An 8,050-nucleotide genomic window follows, 5' to 3' on the forward strand; every position below is an offset into this window, starting at 1 on the left:
CTAGATAGTAGTGATATATATGCACACTGTAGTGCACAGAATGAAAATCATTAAACTGTATAGAGTGAGCTTTATGGGATGTAAACCATATCTCAATAAATCTGTTACTTATTTAAAAACTAAGATATTAATGTTGACTTCCACTTTCTTCTTTCCATTCTATGAACAGAGATACATCCAAAGAATCTGTATTGAAAAAATAAAATTTCTCTTTCTTTTCTTGGAATATGGAAAATTGGAATGTAATAATCAGTGACTTCAAGTTTCATACATTCTTACAAAAATGTCTAATTATAATTGTTTGTTGCCATGGATTTTGAAAACAAATAAGATCGTGGAAAGATTATGGGGCTAAATAACCAATGAAAGAGAAAACTTGTGCAAGCGACCTAGTCTCTCTTGGGACCCCACTTCCTAATGTGGGACAGGAGAGCGGGGTGAGAGGACCTCCAGCATCTGCAAGCTTCCATCGTTTGCCCTAGACAATTAGCTTTAGAATCAAATTTTCAAAGGCCTTTAATTTTTATAAATTGAATAGTAATAAGAATTATTTTATGACAAAAATACTTATTAAATGTGGGTAGAAGTATGTATTATGCTTTTCTTTTTCTCTTTATGGAGCCTGTGTCTTTTTATCACCAGGCTAAAATATATCATTATATCCCTCTGTGTGTGTGTGTGTGTATATACAATATTATTTGAATTTTTATGTATTTTTGAAGGAGTCTTTATCTACTGAACAACTTAAGCCTTCTAGTTTTATACACGCTCGTGCATATTTTGATTACATAGATTTCAGTTTTCTCTGTGCAAAATTAAAATACAAACAGTTAGTAAGAAGCATGAGCTATTTCTGCTAGCCCTCTCCTGGGACTGTATTCCCATGTTAGGCAGTTATTTAAAATTGAGCAACTGGATTGTCTGTTTCTCTAATCGTTATCATTTTGAAAAATCATGGCACTTTTAAAAAACAACAACAAAGAATAAAGCAAACTTTCTTCAACCAGTCACTGTGTTCCCTTGAAACACAGCAGATACTCTTTTATCTATATCTGGATTTAAATATGTATATTTAGATTCTTTATCCTAAGAGGTTGAGTGCTTTGCACTCTGAAATCATGTGCTCATCTTAAGAAACCACTTTTTTGCCCTGGCCGGTGTTGCTTAGTGGTTAAAGCATCGGCTCATACACTGGAGGGTTGCAGTCAAGGGCATGTACCTGGGTTTCAGGTTGATCCCCGGCCCCTAGTTGGGGAGGAGGTAACCAATCAATGTGTCTCTCTCATATTGATATTTCTCTCTCTCTCTCTCTCTCTCTCACCTCCCCTCCCCTTCCACTCTCTCTTTTTTCTTATCCTCATTCAAGGACATTTTTCCATATTTTGTTCAGATAGAGTGGGAGGGAGAGAGAGAGAGAGAAACATCAACGTGAAAGAGACACATCGAGTGGCTGCCACCCGCACAACCCAACCAGGGCCGGGGACAAACTGCAACCGAGGTACATGCCTTTAGCAGAAACCAAACCAGGGTCTCTCTGGACCGCAGGCCGATGCTCTAACCGCTGAGCCAAACCAGCCAGGGCCCTTCCACTCTCTCTTAAAAAAGAAAGAGAGAGAGAGAGAGAGGAAGGGAGGAGGGAGGGAGGAGGGAGGGAGGGAGGGAGGGAGGAGGAGGAAAGAGGAAGGAAGGAAGGAAGGAAGGAAGGAAGGAAGGAAGGAAGGAAGGAAGGAAGGAAGGAAGGAAGGAAGGAAGGAAGGAAGGAGAAAGAGAGAAAACCACTTTTTCTCTTCCTACTTCAAAAAAAAGTGATACTGGGAAAAAAAATAATGTGATCAAGAGTGCAAGAGGAGATAACCAGTATGAAAACACTAGGGCAAATCAAATTCCTTGAGGCTGTTATGTCAACCCACAAGAGACCACTGCCTGTTTACCAAGCTCTTTCTGACTACTGCAGTCACAATTATCCCTGCCTTTCCTCTGTGTGCCCACAGAGTGTTACTTGAGATTCTACTTAATGCTTATTTTATTCTGCTGTGCATTGTAATAGTTAAATATCTGTGACTCCCATCAGAATCATATTTTTTTATATTGTATACCACTGTTACATTGAATATAAACCTAGTCATTTCCCAATTTAAGGCTCTCCAAATTCTCTTAAAATGGAGAAGGATGTCTAATTGATATTTATATTCCTTGTATAGCTCCTTGTACAATAACTTTATAAAGTAGCTTCTTAATAGAGTTCATTGGATTAAATTTACTTGTGATATCATTCAGTTAAAACATATAAAATGAGCATTTTCTTAGGTCAAAATTTGGTAAGAAGTCTATACCCTGGCCCAAATGAATTTCAGAAACCCAGTATTTAGTGTCAGCTTCTCCCCTCCCAGTAAATAGACTCTCCTAGCAGGCACTTCACACTCAAGGGATTTTGTCAACATTTCATATGGCTCAATTTAATGATTTTCACTAAAGATTTTTTAATTTATGGAAGTATATTAATTATAAAAGCACTATCTGAAATTAATTTCTTCCTGTCTATTACAGCTTTGATATTTTAAAAGTATAACAGGGCATCAATGGCCAGTAACTTGTGAGTTTAATAAAAGGTAGAGTAATGGTTCTTATTTTTTTGGAGGTATTATAGAAACTTTGAAAATATGGACACTCTTCCCAGAAAAAGTACACATGCACACACATACACACCACTTTGCATATAGTTCCATCAAGGTAATAGATTTTTTTCATTCCCACCAAGCCATCAATTCATAACTCCTCTTCCAGAGGACTACACTCAGAAGATGAAGAAAGTGTTGTCTAGTAATGCCAACCATTTTCCAATTTTAGAACAAGAAAGAAATGTTGTCTGTTTTGGGGTCTACCCTGTTCACAAATTACCAGATGGTAGCTACTGTCAACTGAAGGTTGTCATCACCAATTCAATGCCAATAGGAGTCCCCAATTTGAGGTGCAGTGGTGGTGAGATGAAACCGTCTCAATTTTGATGCAGCTCAGTTGTGAAAAAATACGACTGTGAGACAGCTCAATTGTGTAACAGCACATCTCTGAAGTGGCTGGAGAGAGACAGCCCAATGAGGAGGGCTTGATGTTACAGCTCCAGTACTGCTGCTCCAGCCAGGGAAATACAGTCTTCAGTGGAAACTGAAAGTGCACTCCACTGAGACAGAGGTAAAACTGGCTTATATAGAGAAGAATTTCCACCCCTGGCCCCTGATTGGTCCATTCTCATGAAAATGAGGACTCCAAATCCTCACAGTTTGGTCCAAAAAGCACTGTCCTACTATGACTGGTCAGTGAAAATGCAAATGAGGATATAGCTGTGCAGCTCTGATTGGACAAAGAAAGTCGCAGTCCTATTGGTCAAATTTTGATCCTAGGAGCTCTCTTATAAGGGTCTACTCAGATGACAGGAGCACAGTGCAGGAGGCTTGGCAGCCCATTCTGTGCTTTTTCACTGAAATACAGTGTGCATTAGGGACCTCTGTAAACAATAGCTGCTAGACTGGTTATAAATTTGAGTCCAATTAACCATGAGGAGTCATTTTTGGCAGGTATATTCTTCTCAGGGTCAACACTATCTGCGTGTATAAAGATGATTAAACTGGAAAAGCATAAAATATATTGTCCAAACTGAGATACTTTTGAGAGTGAAAAGAGCATTAATAATTACACCAAGACAACAGAACCATGATCTATTAAAAAGAAAATATCTTCATTAAATATTTGTAGCATTAATTTTTTTAATATATCAGACTTCTATTGTCCAGATGACCATCCCATTTCTCCACTTTCCATAAGGGACTAATATCCAGCACCATAAAAACCAGCAACCAAATTTACAGATTTTTCTTCCTCTTACATAACTCAGTCTCCTCTCCAATAAATTCATAGGTGAAATATAAGCTCTATTAAGGTTTTAAATTTTTTCAAACTCCATCATCCTATAAATCCAATTTGAAAATGCTTTTTATCAGAAATGTTTCTAAGTAAAAATTCCCTAAGTCTCCTGCTTAGGAAAAAAAAGACTTAAAATCAAAGTATATTTGTAAAAGACAAATAAACTTTATCGATTAAAAGTCACTAACAGAGGTTTTTTCTTCCTTGGCTGCTTGAAAATGAACCTCCATCATGAATGACAACAGTAACTATCTGGACCAGGAAGTTCATGACCAACAGACTACTTCAATGGAAACAAACAGTCATTGACGTCCTTCACCCTAGGAAGGCAACAGTACTCAGCACAGAAATTCGGGGAAAACTAGCCAAATGTATAAGGCTACACAAGATATCATCTTTGTGTTTGTTTTCAGAACCCATTTTTGTGGACGCAAGACAACTGGCTTTGGCATGATTTATGATTCCTTGGATTACTCAAAGAAAAATGAACCCAAACATAGACTTGCTGGACATGGCCTGTACGAGAAGAAGAAGACCACATGAAAACAGAGAAAGGAACACAAGAACAGAACGAAGAAAGTCAGGGGGACTGCAGAGGCTAATGTGGGTGCTGGCAAAAAGAAGGAGTAAAGATTCTTCAGTGACTTTATCTGTGATGACTATGCAGATTTCTCATGAGAGGATTAATAAACTAAGAACTTTTATGTGAAAAAGAAAGTCACTAATAGCTTACAATCAAGATTATAATCTATCATACAATCAGTGTGTAATTTTGAAGTGTAAATTATTAAAATGTATTATTATCAATAACATAACTAACTTTTATAGAGTATTTACGATGTGCCAAGCTCTATGCTAACTAAGCACATCATGTATTTTCTCATGTAATTATCACAGTGAGATAGGTATCTTAGTCCCACACTGCAGACAAGGAAAGTAGAATTTAGAAGCTTGACTGGGATTACACTGCTAGGGAATGAGAGAATCAAAGTTAAAACAGTCTGACTGCAGAGCCTAAGCTCTTCACCACTGAATTAAGCTAATAAATTTACCAAATAATGTCCCTGCTGTGACCTTAGCTATCATTCCACTTATAGCCCTGACATAAAAATACTATATTTTCTAGATGTCATAACATATTTTTTGCATAATCATTTAATTGCTTATTATCACAATAAATGATAATAGTCACTCTCTTGGTTTAGACAGGGGGTGGGAGGAAGGTGAAGTTTTCAATATTTGTTATTATATATTAAAAACATCAAGTTTGAGACCAATTATCTAAGGAATACGTCATAAAGGACTATGTCTTTGAACATGAAATAGCTGCAATTGTGAGGAGCATGACCACCTGAATGAATTTTTTAAATGAGAAACCAAAAACTACACTGCAGCCCTGGCCGGTGTTGCTCAGAGGTTAGAGTGTTGGCCCGCAGACCAGAGAGTCCTGGGTTTGGTTCCCACTAAGAGCACGTACCTTGGTTGCAATTCGTTCCTGGCCCCGTATGGGGTCATGTGGGTGGCAGACACTCAATGTGTCTCTCTCACATCGATGTCTCTCTCTTCCTCCCACTCTATCTGAAGATAAGTGCAAAAATGTCCTTGGGTGAGGATAAAAAAAGACAAACAAAACTACACTGCATTTGTTGCATACGGTACTTAACCCAACTTCTATAAAGCTTTTTAAAAATCTTAATATATGATTTAAATAATTATAATATATAGTTATCTATTTCCTTCAGAACTGAGAAAATACATTAGCACAACATATACTACCACTACTTTAAAACATACACAACATATAACTACTATCACTTTAAAACACACCACCTTATATTACCTAAATACTACTTTGGAGAAAGTCATGGACCTTTATGGATTTTTAAACCTAACTAACGATGGGTTTAAATGTTTTAACCTTGAGACTTCTGGTCAAGATGGCAGCATAGGTAAATGCAGTATCTCATCCTCCCACAACCACATCAAAGTTACAACTGAACTACAGAACAACCATCATTCAAAACTGCCTGACATCCAGCTGAACAGAAGTCCTACAACTACGGAATTAAAGCAGCAGCCACATCGAGACTGGTAGGAGGGGCGGAGTCGCGACGGGCTGGTCCCACACCCACATGGAGCAGATAAAAATCAGGAGGACACCTCGGCTGGGAAGGTCCTCCCTGAGGACTGAGGGGGTCCCCGTCCCACACCAGATACCCCACTCAGGGTTCCAGTGCCAGGAAGAAAAATCCCCATAACTTCTGGCTGGAAAAACCAGTGAGAACTGAGGCTCAGGGAAGCTGATGTGGCTGGAACCCCAGGCAGCTCCTTAAAGGGCCCACGCATGAACTTATCGGACTCTCTCCCTCTAACATTGGAGGGGAGGCAGCTTGAGGGCACCAGAGATATACAGGGAAGAACTGAGCTGTTTGGCATTGGAGCGAGGGCTGGAGAGGGGACTTTCTCCAGGACAGATGTGCTATCAGAGGCCTTTGTTCCTTTGAGCCCTTCCCTGGGGGGGCAGACAGTCGCCATATATTGGACTCCAGGAACTTGGCTCACACTGGTAGCCCCGCCCTGGTGATTCCCCGAGGCCCTGCCCCACCCAACTTTCAGGCCCACCCAAGCTGTTGCCACTTGCTTGACCATAGGATTGGCCTGTCTTGGATCCTGCTTTAGGTTTTCCTAAATTCTTTCAAAGAAGCAGCATCTGGTCTCAGATAGCCCCATACCTCTCATTAAGTAATACACAGAAACAAACACAGAGAGGCAGCCAAAATGAGGAGACAAAGAAACAGGTCCTAAATGAAAGAACAGAACAAAACCCCAGGAAAAGAACTAAGCGAAATGGAGATAAGCAACCTAACAGATGCTGAGTTCAAAATACTGCTTATAAGGATGCTCAATGAACCTAGTGAGGGCCTCAAGAGCATAAAAAAGGACCAGTCAGAAATGATGGATGCACAGTCAGAAATGAAGGAGGCATTAACTGAAATAAAGAATAATTTACACAGATTCAATAGTAGAATATGTAAATCCAAGAAGTAAACCATTGATTTGGAATATAAGGAAGCAAAAAACACCCAATCAGAACAGCAAAAAGAAAAAAGAATCCAAAAAAATGAGGATAGTGTAAGGAGCCTCTGGAACAACTTCAAGCATGCCAACATTCGCATCCTGGGGTGCCAGAAGGAGAAGAGAGAGAACAAGAAATCGAAAACCTGTTTGAAACAATAATGGCAGAAAACTTCCCTAACTTGGTGAAGGAAACAGACATACAAGTCCAGGAAGCACAGAGAGTCCCAAACGAGATGAACCCCAAGAGGCCCACACCAAGACACATCGCCATCAAAATGCAAAAGGTTCAAGACAAAGAGAAAATCTTAAAAGCAGCAAGAGAAAAGCAGTTAGTTACCTACAAGGGAGTTCCCATAAGACTGTTAGCTGATTTCTCAAAAGAAACTTTGCAGGCCAGATGGGAGTGGCAAGAAATATTCAGAGTGATGAAAAGCAAGAACCTACAACCAAGATTACTCTATCCTGCAAAGCTGTCATTTAGAATCTATGGCCATATAAAGACTTTCCCAGACAAGAAAAAGTTAAAGAAGTTCATCACCACCGACCATTATATGAAATGTTGAAGGGTCTTTTTGAAGAAAAAGATAATATATATGAACAAACAAAATGGCAATGAATACATATCTATTGACAATGGAATCTACAAACAAAATGAACAGGCAGAACAGAAACATTTTCATAAAAACAGAGAACATTTCTTTGGTTGCCAGATGGGAGGTGGTTGGGGGAATGGGTGAAAAGGGTGAAGGGATTAAGAAATACAAATTCTTTGCTAGACTGACAAACCTCAAAGGGAAGGAGGTTGGGGGGTGAGAAGAAATAAACCAAAGAACTTATATGCATAACCAATGGACACAGACAATAGTGTGGGAAAAGGCGGGAGGGAGTGGGGAGGAGGGGGTCAATGGGGGGAAAATGAGGAACATCTGTAATACATTCAACAATAACGATTTAAAAATTTTTAAAAATGTTTTAACCTTGAAATCTAATATCGTAAATTAACATGCAAGATTACAGTGCAGCCCTGGCCAGTTTGGCTCAGCGGTTAGAGCGT

At 39.2% G+C, this 8,050-nt stretch overlaps 1 pseudogene; it reads left to right on the top strand.

Annotated features, from left to right (window-relative positions):
* Positions 1-4,153: 4,153 nt before the first annotated feature.
* On the top strand, positions 4,154-4,548 carry LOC118631585 (annotated as a pseudogene).
* Positions 4,549-8,050: the final 3,502 nt, after the last annotated feature.

Source organism: Molossus molossus, unplaced genomic scaffold (genome assembly GCF_014108415.1).
Source record: "Molossus molossus isolate mMolMol1 unplaced genomic scaffold, mMolMol1.p scaffold_m16_p_1, whole genome shotgun sequence".
In the NCBI taxonomy this organism is placed as follows: Eukaryota; Metazoa; Chordata; class Mammalia; order Chiroptera; family Molossidae; genus Molossus; species Molossus molossus.